We start from the raw sequence: 19,450 nt of genomic DNA, 5'->3' as shown, positions 1-19,450 counted from the left end.
CTCATAAATATTAATTAGTTGAAGTAGCATTCGCCCAGTAATTCTAAATTATTTTCTGGAAGACAGATAACTTGCAGCTTACCTGCAGGTTGTTTAGTCCACTGTCAATGTTATAGGTCGGCAGAGACTTCTGCTTGGTCTCAAAATTGTAATTTTACATGGCCGGCCACATTTTAGTTTTCTCTGCACTTAAATGAACCTATTATCTCCCAGAAAGTGGGGTAAAAGAATGCATCAGATGAGGTCATAATGATCTATGAATATCTGCAAAGAGATACTTACCTTACAAAAGTAGTCCTTCTCCACACTGTCTGGTTCTATAGCAATACTTCATCACTTACAGGTACAATTCAATTTATCAAATATGCAAAACTTTCTGTTTAATTTGCAAATAATATGCAATTTATTTCTATGTTGACTGTTTTGTGCATTCTCAAAATATAGTTTGGGTTAATATACTTTAGGTGATCTCACCATAAGTAGGCAGCACAAAATACAGCGATAAACAATGTTCAAAATCTTTTGTTACCAGATCACATAAACTTAAATCTGAGCTAGTCAGAAATGCATGTGACTTCCTCAGCGCATGAACATGCAGCATTGCGTACATGTGGTGCTACTCTAGCTAAGTCATCCAGTACTCAAAACTGTTGTAACTTATGCAGGGTTGGGGAGTAACGGAATACATGTAACGGGATTACATATTTAAAATACAAAATATAAGTAAATGTATTCCACTACAGTTACAATTTAAATCATTGGTAATTAGAATTCAGTTACATTCAAAAAGTATTTTGATTACTGAAGGGATTATTTTGCATTTTATTGTCATTTGTTTAATTTTGTCCTTTCAGATGGAAAACATTTATACATATAAATGATGCGATCCAAAGTGCATTTGAACAGCGGTGAAACACATCTTATGATGTGTTACATTCATACGAGCAGACAGAGAAGTAAGTCTGAAGTAAGTTTGGAGCAGAAGAAGTAGAAATAAACCTTGTGTAAATTGTCAGCTTTACACTTAGCAAAAATGCTATTTCTAGCCATTACATCAAGGCACGATCATATTTTTTTATGAAGAAAATTCACGTTAGATCATAATTCCTTTTTTTTAGTAAGACCTTTGATAATAGGGCAAAAATCATATTCTTGATAATTTTTGTATTGTTTTCCTATAAAATATCAAAAAATCCTTAAAACAAGATCAATTTGATTTATCTTGTTTTAGAAACAACACTGATAAGATATTTAGGTTTTTCAGAGAATGTATTTTTAACATGTGTATTTTGTCTTACTGTACTGGCAGAGTTTTTATAGTCAAAACAAGTGAAAAGAACTACCAGTGCTGAAGAAGTAATCCAAAGTATTTAGAGTATGTGACTGACCTTGAGTAATCTAATGGGATATGTTACAAATTACATTTTACAGCATTTATTTTGTAGCTGTTGTGGAATATATTTCAAAAGTAACCCTCCCAACCCTGAACTTATGAAGGTTATTTCGATGAGAAATATCTATTTGTATAAACTGAACTGAAATACAATGTTCATGGCTCAGACTATGTGTTTGATCTCAGTATGTGATATTTCTTTTATAACCCTTTACATTTATGACACACGTATCCTCACTGTTTCAATAATAACATTTCTCTTCTGTTGCTTGTATTTCAGACTACACCAGCAGCAGGTGAGACCAGTAGTGTAGTCTAGGGCATACGCAGGCATACGCCGGCATACGCCGTATGCCCACCTATCTTTCTTAGGATTTTGCATATGCCCACCTAAAATAAGTGATGACATGTATGGCCGCCAAAACAACGATTAGTCTTTTGACCTGGAACTTTAAATCTACTAAAGTGATCCACCAATCAGAACCTTCATTTCAGATGTGATTGGATATTTTCTAACCAATCATATTTTCCATTTCAGTAAGAGGTGGGACATTTCCAGCAAGTGTCCCTGGAGTAATCTGCACTGTATTTCCCTGCTAAACATAAATACATACATTTAAATTTAACGAATGCAGTTAAGCTTTGTGAAAATACTGCATGTTTTTGCACAAGGATTAGTGTTTGATGCTCTTCACAGACTCTGGACAACTAATTATATCAAATGTCTTTTTTGTGTGTGCCTTTTATTGCTGTTTGTGGTGCCTTTTTCTCGTGAAATCAAATAATTTCAATTTATATTTCTAAGTAGGAAAATAATTTCACTATACACAGAAAAGCACATTATAGTACACAAATAAAACAAATAACCATTAACTTTTATGTAGGCTATACATGGTAATACTAGATAATATGTTAACGTGAACATTACAACACTCATATTAGCTATACGATGTGTAGAAAGGTTCTTAGTTCGGGGCAATGGAGGAGACAGGAGACAATGAAGCAGGTTCAAGGTCAGTTTTTTTTAATTAGCAGTTTTTTCACACAAAGGACGGTAATCATCATTATAAACATAAAGGTAATAAATGTAGCACACTCTCAGACGCTCTTGCTGTTGTGCTTTCCGGTCACTCTCTCTCCTCTCTCTGATGCTCTGGCGTGCCTTTTAGGTCTCCCTCAGCCATCACTATAATGAGAGACAGGTGTTAGAGATAATTATGAGCCAGGAGATGAGCCTTACCACTCTCCCTCTCCCGCAGACCGACACATGACCACACCCCCCCTGCCACATGCCCCCACCGCTGACTCAGGCCGGGGCAACATCCGGCTTGTCTACTCTCCCCCCATTTCTGGAGAGAAAGTCAGCCACAACCATCTGTGCCCCCGGTCTGTGGATCACCTCAAACTTAAAGGGCTTGAGAGCCAGATACCAACGGGTGATCCACATGTTAGTATCCTTCATGCGGTGGAGCCACTGCAGAGGAGCGTGATCAGAACAGAGGGTGAAGGCCCACCCCAGCAGGTAGTAGCGGAGGGTAAGAACAACCCACTTAATTGCAAGACACTCCTTCTCGATGGTACTATTTTTTGTCTCCCTGAAGGAGAGCTTGTGACTAATAAACAGCACTGGCCGTTCTTCCCCCCCCCACCTCCTGCGAGAACACCGCGCCCAACTCCTGTCAGATGCATCAGTCTGCAAAATAAAGGGGAGAGAGAAATCAGGTGCATGTAAAAGCGGCCCCCCACACAGTTCGGACTTTACCCTCAGGAAGGCCTGTTGACACGACTCTGTCCACTGGACTGGATCGGGAGCCCCCTTTTTAGTAAGGTCAGTCAGCGGGATGGAGACATCAGAATAACTAGGCACAAACCTTCGGTAGTAGCCAACCTGTGGATGCACCTGCCCGTGACCCAAGTAGAACCCCAGATACTTAACTTCCACCCGCCCAATTGCACACTTCTTCGAGTTGGCTGTGAGTCCCGCCTGTCTCAGCGCTCTCAGGACAGCCCTCAGATGTTGCATATGCCGCTGCCAATCATTACTGTAAATGGTGATGTCGTCTAGATATGTGGTGGCATATGCTGTGTGCGGTCTGAGGGCCTTGTCCATAAGGCGCTGAAACGTGGCCGGGGCTCCGAACAAACCGAATGGAAGAGTCACAAATTAGTGTAATCTGAACGGTGTGGAAAAAGCCATCTTTCCTCAGGACATAGGAGTTAAAGGGATCTGCCAATAACCCTTCATTAAGTCCAGCGTCGAGTAAAATTGAGCCATGCCCAACCGATTGAGTAACTCATCAATTCGCGGCATTGGATAAGCGTCAAATTTAGACACCGCGTTCACTTTCCGGTAGTCAACACAGAAGCGAACCGAGCCGTCACTCTTCGGTACCAGAACTACCGGGCTGGCCCAATCGCTGTGCGACTCCTGTATTATGCCCATTTCAAGCATTGCCTCTAATTCTTCCTGAACACTCTTTTTCTTGTGTTCAGGAAGACGATAGGGGCGGCTATGAACTACCAACCCTGGGGTGGTCTCAATATGGTGCTCTATGAGGTTCATGCTACCGGGTAGGTGTGAAAACACATCTGGCAATTCCACTTGCAATCTGGCAATATCTGTAAACTGCGATGGTGAGAGGTGGTCTCCGCAAGGGACTGGGGTGAATGAACTTGCTTTTGGAGATACCTCCGGCCCGAGCTCCGCCCTCTCCGGAACTACCGTCGCCAAGGCTACAGGTACCGCCTCCCTCCATGGTTTGAGGAGGTTGAGGTAGTAGGTTTGACGTGCCCCTCCCTGTCCATTCACCTAACCTCGTAATCGAGATCTCCGACTTGTCGTGTGACCTCAAAGGGTTCTTGCCACTTGCTGAGTAATTTGGAGCTCGAAGTGGGCAGCAATACAAGCACTTTATCTCCCTGTGCGAATTCCCGTAGTCGAGTGCACCTGTCGTACAGTTGGCGTTGATGTTCTTACGCTTGGAGAAAATTCTCTTGTGTTACCTGCCCCAAAGTGTGGAGTTTTGCTCTAAGGTCAAGAATGTATTGAATTTGATTTTTACTATTCAAAGGTCCTTCCTCCCAAGCTTCCCGTATGACATCAAGCGCGCCGCGTGGCTGGCGCCCATACAGTAGCTCAAACAGGTAAAATCCGGTGGAGGCTTGCGGGACCTCTCGTACTGCAAACAGCAGGGGTTCGAGCCACTTATCCCAATTCTTAGCATCTTCATGTACGAACTTGCGAATCATGTTTTTTAAGGTCTTATTAAATCGTTCGACCAACCCATCGGTTTGCGGGTGATAAACACTGGTGTGAATCGACTTAATGCCTAATAATTCATATAGTTCACGCAGTGTACGTGAAATGAATGTTGTGCCTTGATCAGTGAGGATTTCCTTTGGAATCCCCACTCGGGAGATAATTTTGAGGAGTGCCTCTTCAACACTACGTGCTGAGATGTTGTGTAGTGGCACTGCTTCCGGATATCGCGTTGCATAATCCACCAGAACTAATATAAAGCGATGGCCACATGCAGTCTGCTCTAAAGGCCCGACGAAGTCCATGCCAATTCTCTCGAAGGGGACCTCGATCAACGGCAGAGGGTGCAATGGCACTTTTGGGATGGCTGGTAGATTCACCAACTGACTTTCACGGCACGCCGCACACCATTTGCGAACGTCCCCGTGAATCCCTGGCCAAAAGAAACGGGCAATTATACGGTTCAAAGTCTTTTCTCGACCTAAGTGGCCAGCCGTCAGATTATAGTAAGCCGCCTGGAAGAGTGTTTCCTGACAGCTCTTTGGCACTAACAGCTGAGTTGTATTCTCTTTGGTTTGAATGTCCTGCGTCACTCGATACAACTGCTCTTTGATAATAGAAAAGTACGGGTATGTGAGCGCAACACCAGGCTGGAGCTGCTGACCATCAATTACTTTTACTTGGTCAAAGGCGTGCTTGAGGGACTCGTCATGTGACTGCTCCAGAGGGAAATCTCCCTTAGGGAAGCCCCTGAGAACGGGAATTCCCTCATCTGTGCCATTCTGATGCGGAGCCGACATTGACGGCCCTGGCACCACCTCACTGGCCATAGTATCGCACATCACACCCCGCACCACTACTTTGCAGGACCCATAGACACACATAACCCTCAATAGATTCTTAAAGCCGGGTCAATTGGTTCCCAGATGGGTGAGGCGGGGATTAACCACAGCCTCGACTCTATGCCTTTTTCCCCTGAATCGTATCTCAGTGGTAACCACCGGATACTTGTGAATGTCACTATGCACACACCTCACCCTCACCCGTTTATTTTTATCCAATGCCCCGCCTTGAATCAAACATTGGTGGGTCGAGGTTTGAGAACAACCTGTATCCACCAAAGCTTGATGTGTATCCCCTTTCACCCTTACTGGTATCCGATAAGCCCCTGCCCGATCGGGGGCAGCCTGTGGAGCATCGGGGATCTGGACCAGTGTCCCCACCTCCATCACTGGACACCACTCCTGGCTGTGTCCGGTTCCCCGCAGCTCCAGCAGACCGGCCCAGGTCTTCCTTCCACACTCGTGGGGGTGGTCTCGCCAACCTGGAGGGGATAGTGGAGGGGGACGGGGGGGTAGGAGAGACAGACAAGGGGAAGGGTCCTCTGGACAGGGGTTGGGGTTTGGGCGGGGCTCTTCCCCACCTCCAAGGAGCTGGAACTGGGCGGGAGTGAGGGGGATGGGGGGAGGGGAGGGAACATGAGGCACAGAGGGTGGAGAGAGAAAAGAGAGAGAAGACGAGACTGCTTCGCTGCCTCCTGGGAACGCCGCCATGTAGTCCTCTGCAGGAGGACACTGCACCCACTTGGACATGCCTCGGGGAAGTTGGGAGATGAACTGCTCCAGTACCACCAGATCGACGACTTCCACGATGTCACTGGTTCCCCCCACCAGCAACCACTTCCAGCAGGCATCACGGAGCTGCTGCGCAAAGCGAATGGGTGGCCGTCCTTCCTGAAGCTCAAAGAGCGGAAAAGCTGTCGACTCTGCTCCGGGGTCTGACCAACCCTTTGCTGGATGGCCTTCCTCAGGTGACTGTAATCCAGGAGGCTGGTGGCAGGAAGTTGTTGTACCACCAGCTGCACCTCCCTGGAGAGTAGGGGCAACAGGCGGGCCACCCACTGATCAGGAAGCCACCTCCAAACCTCTGCGGTCTTTTCAAACAGGTTGAGGAAGGCCTCCAGATCGTCGTTTGGCCCCATCTTTGTTAGGGCCACCAGTGGAACAGGCTCTGAGGAGGTCACAGTGCCAGCCCCCTCCCAGGCGATCAGGCCCTGGAGCACCTGTCGGTCCACCGCTTGTGCCTGGAGCAGGAATTGAAAGCATTGTTCCTGCTCCCAGCGTACCTCCATGAGGGCTTGATTTTGGGACTGCTGGATACTGGTGAGGGTCTTGAAGACTTCGCCCAGTGGTGAGGACTCCATAACAGCGTTCTCCTCCAAAGCCGGGTTCTTGGCACCACTGTAGAAAGGTTCTTAGTTCAGGGCAATGGAGGAGTCAGAAGACAACGAAGCAGGTTCAAGGTCAGTTCTTTAGTTTGCAGTTTTTTTACACAAATGACGGTAACCGTCGTTATAAACATAAAGGTAATAAATGTAGCACACTCTCAGATGCTCTGGTTGTTCTGTGCTTTCCTGTCACTCTCTCTCCCCTCTCTGATGCTCTGGCATGCATTTTAGGTCTCCCTCTGCCGTCACTATAATGAGAGACAGGTGTTAGAGATAATTATGAGCCAGGTGATGAGCCTTACCGCTCTCCCGCAGACCGACACATGACCACGCCCCCCATACCAAAGGATGCTTAACAGTTTATTGCGTATTATGTATGTATTAGTTTATTAATTAGAGCAATTATAAAGTATTAACAATTTTCATAGTAGCCTAATGAAAGGAACATTAATGACACCTATTAATTAAAATACATATTTAACATCCTTCATAAATTCACAGTATGCCCACCTCTTCAGACACTACTACACCACTGGGTGAGACAACATACTGTCTGACAGCTTGAAGCCGCAGTAACTCAAGATGTAGTCGGTGTGGCAGAATCCTCTCAAGCTAGAGAGATGCTTGACATGTAAGTCATAATAATCATATTTCACAAGTGCCACAAACAGGATGGTGAGATACATCTGTTGTCATAAAACAGACTCCATTCATTCTCTTCCTCCTCTTGTGCACAGCACAGCATACATTATATGAACAGACCCTCAGAAACAAGAAGTGTTGAGAATATGTCAACAATTTTGTGATTAAAGGTGCACTCTTTTAACTTTTGTCTTTGTGTCTTCTTGGACTTACACTGACACCAAGCGGCTTGGATGCAGCATCATTTAAAATCAATAGTTTTCAGTTTCAGATGCCATTGTAGAAATTTAGTATTCACAGTCAGTCATGATTACTTTAAACAATGAGTGAAAGTGTCAAATAACAGGATGGTTACTGAGATTAAGCGAGTAGTATTCAGCTGGTCATGTAATTCTAACATGGCAGCCCTCATGGGATCTCGCTCTTCATGTAAATTAAAACAGCTTTAATAAGGTTATTGATTTGACTGGAGTCATTTTAATGTAAGTTGTTATGATTTGCTTCATATATTGCAAAATTACAATTCATGTCTTTAGGAGTTCAACTTATTTAATGAGGAAAAAATTACTGAGCGCACCTTTAATGCTGACTGCAGTTTGGACAAATACAAGTTGTCTTACTTGTCATTCCTTTTAATTAAAAAGTTGGGTCCCTATGGTAGATAGAAAATTGAAATGAAATGGAAGAGGAATTTACTGAATTAAAATTCAAAGAAATTAAACACAGTAGAGGACTCATCAGTCTAACACAACAACAAGAAGGGCAAGAACTGATAACCAGTGCTGGGCAGATTACTTGTGAATATTACATGACAAAAATACGAGCAGTAATGTAGTCTCAAAGATTAAAATTTTGGGGTAATATAACCTGATTACTTTTTGATTTATTTTGGATTACTTTCAACCTAATTCTATTTTATTTTACATCACATGCATTTGAGTAGGATAATCAATTTAACATAAAAGTACAAAGAGGAAGAAAATGTATTCCATTCTTTATAACTTTATTTTTCTCCCCTTTTCTGAGATTTTGGTACGCCCAATTCTCAATGCGCTCTAGGTCCTAGTGGTGACGTAGCGACTCGCCTCAATCCGGGTGGTGGAGGACAAATCTCAGTTGCCTCAGTGTCTGAGATGTCAATCCGTGCATCTTATCACGTGGCTTGTTGAGCGCGTTACCACGTAGACAAAGCGCGTGTGGAGGCTTCACACTATTCTCCGAAGCATCCACGCAAAACTCACCACGCGCCCCAGTGAGAGTGAGAACCACATTATAGTGACCATGAGGAGGATACCCTATGTGACTCTACCCTCCCTAGCAACCGGGCCAATTTGGTTGCTTAAGAGACCTGGCTGGAGTCACTGAGCACGCCCTGGATTCGAACCCGCAACTCCAGGGGTGGTAGTCAGTGTCTTTACTCGCTAAGCTATCCAGGCCCCCTCCCCCCCAGTTCTTTAGTACTAACTAAAAGAACCCCACAAAAAAGCTTCTCATGGCATTTTTATGTGCATTAAACATTACATGAATTAAATACACATAATCTAACAGCAATGACAAAGGTCAAAGCTTTCATCTAAAAACACTTTTAACCCTTACTGCTTACTGATATTCCATTGCCTATTCCAAAGATGGGTAACACTTTATTTGATGGTCCCAAATAGATATTTAACTGACTATAAGTGACTTATCAACCGGCTTGCTATAGCTAGTAAACAGTGTTTCAACAAACATTCAGTAGACTTTCAATAGCCTGTATAACAGCAGCAAAATAACAGCTTATCGACTGAAAATATTTTAAAACAACAGAGTTCCACCGAGTCATACAAGGAACAATTGTGTCAAGTTTTATGTCAAGTTTCTTGCAGTAGACTACAACAGTAGAGCAATGGGCTTTGTCCCATATTGCTGCACATTTAGCAGTTGAAGGACCCTTAGAGAAGGCATCCACTAGATCCTTTGAAACAGTTAAGTTCAATATGTGAGCTGCACACCATTGGTGACATAGTTAGAAATAATATATATATATATACATATATTTAAACATATCTAGTTTATTTTAAGTGCATAAAACAATAAAAAAATTACATGAAGAAACAGTAATGAGACTGAAATCAACAGCAATGACATTGCTAGGTCAAAGCTAACAGCTCAAAACTCTGACACACTTACTTTTAACCCTTACTACTTAGTAATAGTTAATCACCTATTCCTTAGCTGAGGTGCATATCTTACTGTTGTAACATAAAATGAGCACATGCTCAAAATTTTCATCTGTGAATCTATTGCGCTTCGGGGTAAGAATATGATGATATTGATATGAAAATGATCAATAAATTATTAACAATTTACTGCCGTTGCCTTGTTAATATGTAATCATGTAATCTATAAAAAAGTAACTGTAGTTTGATTAAGAGTTTTTAAAATGTTAATTCAATTACAATATTTGATTTTTGTAATCTGATTACGTAATCCAGATTACATGTAATCTGTTACTACCCAACACTGCAAATAGCTTAGGTACTCTGTTTAAGGTTTCCATCATGAAAGCCTTCTTCATGTTGTTTGGCTCCATTTTAAAGTAAATTTGTCAAACCAGGGCTTAATGTGCATGCGCACATCAATATTGCTTAATTTTTGTCACGTTTAACAACACGACCATAATTACTTGCGTGTGGATTTCTTTTTGTAAGGTTAGTATTGCATGTTTTTGACTATTTCTGTTATTTTCAAGACATTTCCATTCTTGTGTATTATACGAAGACAGCTAGCAGTAATGAGGACTGTTTATGGTCACATTCTTACGAAGCCAGCTAGCACCAGTGATCATCTTTACTAGCATTTTTCATGAAAAAGTTTGAGTGTTAGGCTACATATGGGACAGGCATAGCTGATTAGTGAACTATTGCAAAATGATTTGGTTGTTTGGTGTAAAATATAATTTTTTTTTATATAAAGTTTCAATCTGTTTATTGATGCTTTTTTAAATCTTTTTAACAGCTATGGAAGATAAGTGGGAAGCACTATATAATCTCCTGTCGGTGAGGTCATACCCATCAGGGTATAATAAATTCAAAAGGCAGAACATTTGTCGATATGCATTCAATTTCAAACTAAAGGGTAGTTATTTTAACTTTAAATTTCAATTATGTTTATTTTATCATTCATTTGTTGCCATCTTGTTCTTTTTTTTCCAACACCATTCGGTATTTGTAGTGACTGGCAAATGTCCTATTAGTCTAACTCTGTCATAGACGTGTTTTCACTTTTGATGTAGATGGATACCTTTTTTATGGAAGTAGAAGAGTGATCAAAAACAAAGAGGAAGCCAGGATGCTCTTTGAAGAATTACAGTACATTTCTCTCTGATTGGTGGGCACACAGGGATCGGTAAAACATGTACTGCCATCTGTGCCAGATTATACTGGCATGTCAGTTGAAATTGAAAATTGGGTATGTATTATTTTATATAGTTATTTTAGTTTTTCTAAATACCTGTGTGAGCTGATATTATATAGATATTAACTGAAATTAATCTATTTCTGAAAGGTCTTGGAATGTGAGCAATATCAAAAAGTAGCAAAGCCTTTGACTGCTGTGCAGATGTTACAGTGCATCAAGGTAAATGCATGCAGTAACATTTTGATAGTAAACAGTTATTAAAAGTATACTTTTAACATGCTGTTATGTAATTCGATTTTATTGCACTTTAAATATGCTCTTCCAATAAAAACAAAATTATATACAGAATATACACTAAACCTACTTTACATTTTGTTTACTTGATAGGTTTCTGCTGTCTGGGAGCTCATTGGCATTGATTTAACTGGACCATTACCCAAAACTGCGGACGGCTTCCATTACATCCTCACAGCCACAGACTACTTTTCAAAGTGGGTTTAGCCCTTTCCTTTAAAAACTAAGACAGCAGCTGAAGTTGGAAGACATCTCTGTTCCATTATTTATAGATATGGCTGTCCCCAGAGAATTCTCTCAGATCAGGGAAGAGAATTTGTTAATGAAAGTGCATTTTAAAATTATCAGTAATAAAGTGGTTTAAGAATTGGTCCATAGCCTCAATGTCTTCATTTTTAGATTTACAAGAGTTTTGATATTTTCCATTGCACATACATTAATTATTGTATGTTTTAAGGAGCTTTTCATCCATTTGCTCACAGTAGTGAGCATAAAGTTTTCTTTATTTTTTAAGCTCAACCACAGGCTTTGTGAAATGTTGTACATCAAAAGGAGTGTGACAGCAGCCTATCATCTTCAGACTAATGGACTGGATGAACAGACAAAATTAAATGGTATGTTTTAATATTGTATGTAACCAGTGTAGCTTAGGAAAATTTAAGGCACAAAAATAGACTTCTAACACCTTCAGCATACTGAGCTATGGACCTGTAGTTATTTAACTCCCCCTAGGACCTAATAATTAGTAAGTACTGTTACTTTGGTCTATGTAGCAGGGGGAGGGAGCGGTAAGGGTACATACACCTGAGCCAGATAATGATTAACACCTGTTTCCAATTGCAGTGAGCTTGGGGAGTGTGGTATAAGAGAGAACACACCAATGGCAGGAAGACAGAGAAAGTCAGGGACAAAGAGACCGGCTGTGAAGCTGATGAGTTATTGTGAAGCTAAAAAGCTGTTGTGTTATTGTGAAGCTGTAAAGCGTTAGAGTTTATTAATTAAAAGCCTTACTTGTGAGTCGAAGAAACCAGTTCCCTGTGTCTTCCTTCCCCTCCTGGCGTGAAGTTTGTTACAGTCCACAACTTATTTTCCTGTGAACCAAATACACCTTCATGACCCCAAGAGAAACCCTTGTGCATCAATAATAATAAAAAAAAGAAAAGTTACTCAGAGGTCCTTAGAGGACAAAAATGTCAGCGTCAAAGAACTGCCATAAAATTATATATTAATATTATTTTCCACTTTCACCAACTTAGATTTTTTTAACCAACATCAGTCCTGATCATAACTACCAAATATTAATTCATTTTCAGGATTTTAACCCTTTAAATGCCAGTTTGTTAACATAATGCCACTGTTGTTTTTTACACACATACATACATACAAATTTCTCAATACACACATACAAAACACACTCTGACATCCATACCAACATACCCACACAATTTTAGCTGCATCATTTATTCAACTGGCCTGCAGTGCTCTATAATACAGCAAACAGAAAATAGTAAAAAAGCATGAATTTGCTCCATAGGCTAAACATGAGAAAAATGGTGCCATCTGGTGGAAAATATTAAAAAATTAAATTTTGAAGCCAGGGCTCCAGAATGAAAGCATAATATCATACAATTAATGATTTTATGCTTTAATGGCAAAATGGATATTGCAGTTTTAATGGGTTTCAATGGGGACATTTTTGTCCTTAAGGTCCTGAGTGTAACTATTTTGCGTACACAGTGTATTATAGATGTATGATAGGAACTGAGGTTGAACTATCAAAATTCCCCCAAAAATACACACATTTGTCAAAATGTATGCCATTGGCATTAACACAGCCAAAATGATCGGAAGAACAAAAATGAAAAAGACAAAAATGTCCCAAAGGTCGCACAAGGGTTAAGACATCTTCACCCATCTTCCACTTCTGTTCTTTCTATGACCTCTGAGATAGAAAAATCTAATTTTGTAACAATGTCAGGTTTGGTCTTGTTTTGTTTAGGGCAAAACAAGAGTCAGTGGGCACAAAAGTCTTAGTGTTGACTAAAGGCACCAAATAAGTTATATATGCATTCTTAAAGGCTGTCATACACCAGGTTTATAAGCCTTCTATAAAAAATAAAAAATAAAAAAAACATTTCTCTTATGTTTTCATTTTAAAGCCCTCAAGAAATTTGTTAACAGCCTGCAGAATGACTGGGATGTCTATCTGGATGCCACCTTGTTTTCTTTAAGATCCAAGGTCCACACCACCACAAAACACTCCCTGTTTCTTCTAATGTATGGGAGAGAGGCAGTGTTCCCTGCAGAGGTTCCTGTGCTGTGAGTGTGCTTATGGAGTCCTTTCAGCAATTTATCTTACTAACCTATGTCAAGAGGATTGCACTTAAATTAAATTTGGCCTTGAAATCATTGGTCAGGGGTACTGTAGATGATGCCAAACTATTTTTTTACAGATCTCATCATACAGTACCCAGGACTGATTTCACAGATAACTGTACACAGTTTTAACATCTGTTATAAACCCTTTGTTCTTAAACTGTTGATGGTAATGATAATATTTTTTAGACCTTGTTTCTCGACAGACAATGGTCACTAATATTCCTAACAGTTTTATATGAATGGTAACCAACCATGTTTTTAAAACTGCAAAGAAGGACCTCTTCTCATGCCACCATGGGCTTTCCATTACATACCTGTACATGTAAAATGTTAAATATTTCAAAAATGTAATTAATATTGTTTCAATTAAACTTTCCACAATCAGTCTCCCTGTGGACCAAGCGATCTTGTGCTACTGTTCAAACATTATTGTTCACAATTATAAAATTATTTACAGTTGTTTGGACTTTTTTTGTACTGGGGGACCATTCTTCTTCTTCTTAATCTGCACACATTCTTTAATGCTTTAGCTCAATAATTTAAAGGTTTATTTATTCCATTTGCCTAAGAAGTATTTAAGAGATTGAAAGTGTCTTTACCAAGCAGCTTCCTATAGTTGTATGTGGTGATCTAAAATTGTTTCATAGCCTTATTTATGATTACATGACATTATATTCTAGATTATCAACATGCCTGAAAAAACACTCCTTCTGATCGACCCAGTGGGAAATGAAGGTTCTTATGAATGCAAAATTCTGCAGAACGTCATGGTTACTTGTGTAACCTCCGTTCCCTGATGGAGGGAACGAGATGCTGTGTCGATGTAGTAACATTAGGGGTCACTCTTGGGAGCCCGAGACACCTCTGGTCTTTGATAAAAGGCCAATGAAAACTGGCAAGTGGTATTTGCATGCCACTCCCCCGGACATACGGGCATAAAAGAGCTGGTATGCAACCACTCATTCAGGTTTTATGCTGAGGAGCCGATATAAGGTCCGGCCATTTCAGCGGGCAGTTCTGTGTTGTGGCAGGAGGGACACAACGTCTCGTTCCCTCCATCAGGGAACGGAGGTTACACAAGTAACCAAGATGTTCCCTATCTGTCACTCACTCGACGTTGTGTCGATGTAGTGACACTAGGGGTCCCTATACGAAATGCCACAATTAGCTGAACTGTGTTACGTGAACTGGTGGTGTGTGATGAGCAGACTACTGTGTGCCTCATAGCCAGCACACCAGGTCGACACGTAACCTCCCCAACATAGTTATGAGTGTTGAACAGCCCTTTTTGGGGACAAATCGACTACCCAAGAGATAGAGACAGGCTTAACCCAGTCGTGGCCTCTTTTCCCCTTCTCTTTTTTCCACTCCCAAAAAAGAAGGGGGATTATCTGACTGGGCCACCAGGTCTAGTCAGGGGTGTCCCTCCCAAGGGGAAGACACAGCGGAGACCACACCTCGCCCAAAGAGAGGGGGGGATATTTAAGTGGAAGGATACATCACATGGTCTTTCCAACCATGTGGAGAGTCTTCAAGGTAGATCCTGCCCAGTGGGGGAGGAGTTACTACAAACATGGAGACTGGGGCAGAGGGGCTCTGCCCAAGAAAGACGCAGTTTGCCAACAGGGAAACGAATTAGCGGAAGATATATATCGCATGGGGTTAGCCTTACAGTGAACCGCCACATGCGGAGCACCTACCCCAGAACAGGACTCTTAGTTAGCACGTGTACTGGGCCGGCAGCAAATCTCTCCGAAAACTCGACTGCCACAGGGCTCGGAGGAAGTTAACCAGGGAAAAAAACATGTGAACACTACTGGGAATTAATGGCGCACGTCTTCAGCTCAAAAGGAGGTGGAAGGCGCTATGTGCAAGCGATACACCCAGCCGGCTATCCCGGGCTTATGCCACTACCTGGGACGAAACCGGTTCCACCCGGAGGTTGTAGAACCTTGCAAAGGTGTTGGGTGTTGCCCAGCCCGCTGCTCTGCAAATGTCTGTTAGAGAGGCACCTCTGGCCAGGGCCCAGGAAGCCGCTACACCCCTGGTAGAATGGGCTCGTAGCCCTACCGGGGGCGGCATGTCCTGGGCGACATATGCCATAGTTATGGCGTCAATGAGCCAGTGGGCGATCCTCTGCTTGGAGACAGCGCTTCCTTTCCGCTGTGTACCAAAGCAGACAAAGAGCTGCTCAGAGATTCTAAAGCTCTGTGTGCAATCCAAATAGATGCGTAAAGCACGCACCGGACACAGCAATGACAGGGCTGGGTCTTCCTCCTCCTGGGGCATCGCTTGCAGGTTCACAAACTGGTCCCTAAAAGGGGTGGTGGGAACCTTGGGCACATAGCCCGGTCGGAGTCTCAGGATCAGGTGAGAGTAACCCGGACCGAACTCCAGGCATGTTTTGCTGACAGAGAACGCTTGCAGGTCACCTACCCTCTTGATGGAAGTGAGCGCAGTCAGGAGGGCAGTCTTCAAGGAGAGTGCCTTATGCTCGGCTGACTGCAAAGGCTCAAAGGGGGCTCTCTGTAGACCCTGAAGAACTACAGAGAGGTCCCATGAGGGAACGAGGTGCAGTCTGGAGGGATTCAGCCTCCTGGCACCTCTTAGGAACCTAATGATCAGGTCGTGCTTCCCTAAGGACTTACTGTCAACTGCGTCGTGGTGTGCTGCTATGGTGGCAACATACACCTTCAAGTTGGAAGGGGACAGCCTCCCTTCCAACCTCTCCTGCACGAAGGAAAGCACTGATCCGACTGCGCATCTCTGGGGGTCTTTGCGTCGGGAAAAACACCACTTAGCGAACAGATGCCACTTAAAGGCATACAGGCACCTCATAGAGGGGGCCCTAGCCTAAGTGATCGTGTCTACCACTGCAGGTGGTAGACCTCTTAGGTCTTCCGTGTCCTGTCCAGGGGCCAGACATGGAGATTCCAGAGGTCTGGTCATGGGTGCCAGATGGTGCCCCGTCCCTGAGAAAGAAAGTCCTTCCTCAGGGGAATTCGCCAGGGGGGAGCTGTCGCGAGGAGCCTGAGGTCCGAGAACCACATCTGGGTGGGCCAGTAGGGTGCTACCAGGATGACCTGCTCCTCGTCCTCCCTGACCTTGCACAGGGTCTGTGTAAGCAGGCTCACTGTGGGAAACGCATATTTGCATAGGCCAGGGGGCCAGCTGTGTGCCAGCACGTCTATGCCAAGGGGAGCCTTGGTGAGGGCGTACCTGAGTGGGCAGTGGGAGGATTCTTGGGAGGTGAACAGGTCCACCTGTGCCCGTCCGAATTGACTCCAAATCAGCTGGACCACCAGAGGGTGGAGTCTCCACTCTCCCCTGAGGGTAACCTGCCGTGACAGCGCATCCGCTGTATTTTTGAGGTTGCCTGGGATGTGAATGGCTTGCAGCGACTTGAAGTGCTGCTGACTCCAGAGGAGGAGACGGCGGGTGAGTTGTGACATAAAACGAGAGCACAGACCGCCTTGGCGGTTGACATATGCTACCATTGCTGTGTTGTCTGTCTGAACTAACACGTGCTTGCCCTGGATCAACGGCCGGAACCTCTGCAGGGCGAGCAGAATTGCCAATAACTCGAGGCAGTTGATGTGCCAACGCAGTCGCAGACCCGTCCAGAGTCCGGCGGCTCCATGCCCCTTGCAAACAGCGCCCCAGCCCATTTTGGAGATGTCTGTCTTGACCATGATGTGCCTGGAGACCAGTTCTAGAGGAACACCTGCCCATAGAAATGAGAGGTCGGTGCAAGGGCTGAAAAGACGGTGACAGACCGGCATGATGACCACGCAATGTGTCCCGTGGTGCCATGCCCATCTCGGGACTCGAGTCTGGAGCCAGTGCTGAAGCAGCCTCATATGCATCAACTCGAGTGGGGTGGCCACCGCCGAGGATGCCATATGCCCCAGGAGCCTCTGAAAAATTTTCAGTGGAACCGCTGTTTTCTGTTTGAATGCCTTCAAGCAGGCCAGCACCGACTATGCGCACTCGTTCGTAAGGCGCGCCGTCAAGGAGACTGAGTCCAACTCCAAACCGAGAAAAGAGATGCTCTGAACCGGGAGGAGCTTGCTCTTTTCCCTGTTGACCCGAAGCCCTAGTCGGCTGAGGTGTGAGAGCACCAGGTCCCTGTGTGCGCACAAAATGTCTCGAGAGTGAGCTAGGATTAGCCAGTTGTTGAGATAGTTGAGAATGCGAATGCCCACCTCCCTTAACGGGGCAAGGGCAGCCTCTGCGACCTTCATGAAGACGCGAGGAGACAGGGACAGGCGAGAAGGGAGGACTTTGTACTGATACGCCTGACCCTCGAATGCAAACTGGAGGAAGGGTCTGTGTTGAGGAAGGATCGAGACATGGAAGTACGCATCCTTTAAGTCTACCACCGCGAACCAATCTTGATGCCAGACACTCGCAAAAATGCGTTTTTGCGTCAGCATCTATAACGGGAGTCTGTGTAAGTCCCGGTTCAGTACTCACAGGTCGAAAATTGGCCGCAACCCACCGCCTTTTTTTCGGTACGATGAAGTAGGGGCTGTAAAACCCTTTCTTCATCTCAGCTGGAGGGACAGGTTCTATCGCGCCCTTCCATAGGAGGGTAGCGATCTCCGCACGCAAGGTAGCAGCGTTTTCGCTCTTGACCAAGGTGAAGTGAATACCACTGAACCTGGGCGGGTGCCTGGCGAACTGAATCGCATAGCCGAGTCGGACAGTCTGGATCAGCCATCGCGACGGATTGGAAAGCACGAGCCACGCATCCAAGGGACGAAGCTCGAGGTGTCACGCCACATCGTGGCCGTGCTGAGTCTAAGGACATCGAAGCACTTACCTGGCTCCTTGTGACCACCCCCGGAACAGCCTGGGACAGGGGAGGAAGAGGCTTGTCCTCATAACCCGTGGAGACTGCCACATCGGGGGAGGCTGTGTGCCACAGCTGGGCGCTCAGGGGCGGAAAGGCCACCGCTGGAGCGCCGATCCTGCAAGAAAAAACCCGTGGACGGTAGTCACGGTGATGACGGTACACACCGGGTATGTGACCCAGGGAGGAAGGAAGCCGCTCTTTTGCTGAACTGTTGGGTACCGCAGCCACATGGGCATGCGGCAAAATCAAACAAAAAGGCAACAAAATATTTTCCACCCGGCCCTCCACCGGGGGATGGTGTGGTGTTTTTACCAGCTCCAAGTGAGTGGGTTCCTTCGTCCCTGGGTCGCCCATCTCAGGGGCGCTTTGAGGACCTCCGTGGATTCTTAGGCGCCGGCTGTGAGACGGGTGGCGTCTGCTACCTGCGGTTGGCTCCACGCCGGGGTTGGACCGAAGGGGCGGGCTGCGGCAGAGCCAGTGCAGTCACCGCAGGGGGACACCCTTGGCGATGAGCAGATGGGGTGCGGGATCTTGAGCTGCGCCGGGGCAGGATGTGCTGGATTGATTCCGTCTGCTGCTTCACCGCCAAGAACTGCTGGGCAAAGTCCTCGACGGTGTCGCCGAATAGGCCAGCCTGGGAAATGGGGACAGCAAGGAACCGTGTCTTGTCAGCCTTGCCCATCTCGACCAGGTTGAGCCAAAGGTGGCGCTCCTGGACGACTAGTGTGGCCATCGTCCACCCAATAAGAGCAACGTCTGTGCAACGACCGCAACCAGGAATAACACACAATCAGAAAGGCATCTATGTCCGGGGGAGTGGCAGGCAAATACCACTCGCCAATTTTCATTGGCCTTTTATCAAAGACCAGAGGTGTCTCGGGCTCCCAAGAGTGACCCCAAGTGTCACTACGTCGGCACAACGTCGAGTGAGTGACAGATAGGGAACTGGAGGTAACATTGTTAGAACTATGTTTCATCTTTGTTAAAAAAAAAAAAAAA

The sequence above is a fragment of the Myxocyprinus asiaticus genome, chromosome 19 (genome assembly GCF_019703515.2).
Source record: "Myxocyprinus asiaticus isolate MX2 ecotype Aquarium Trade chromosome 19, UBuf_Myxa_2, whole genome shotgun sequence".
In the NCBI taxonomy this organism is placed as follows: Eukaryota; Metazoa; Chordata; class Actinopteri; order Cypriniformes; family Catostomidae; genus Myxocyprinus; species Myxocyprinus asiaticus.
The sequence above is the reverse complement of the archived record's forward strand: the minus strand, read 5'-3'. Positions refer to the sequence as shown.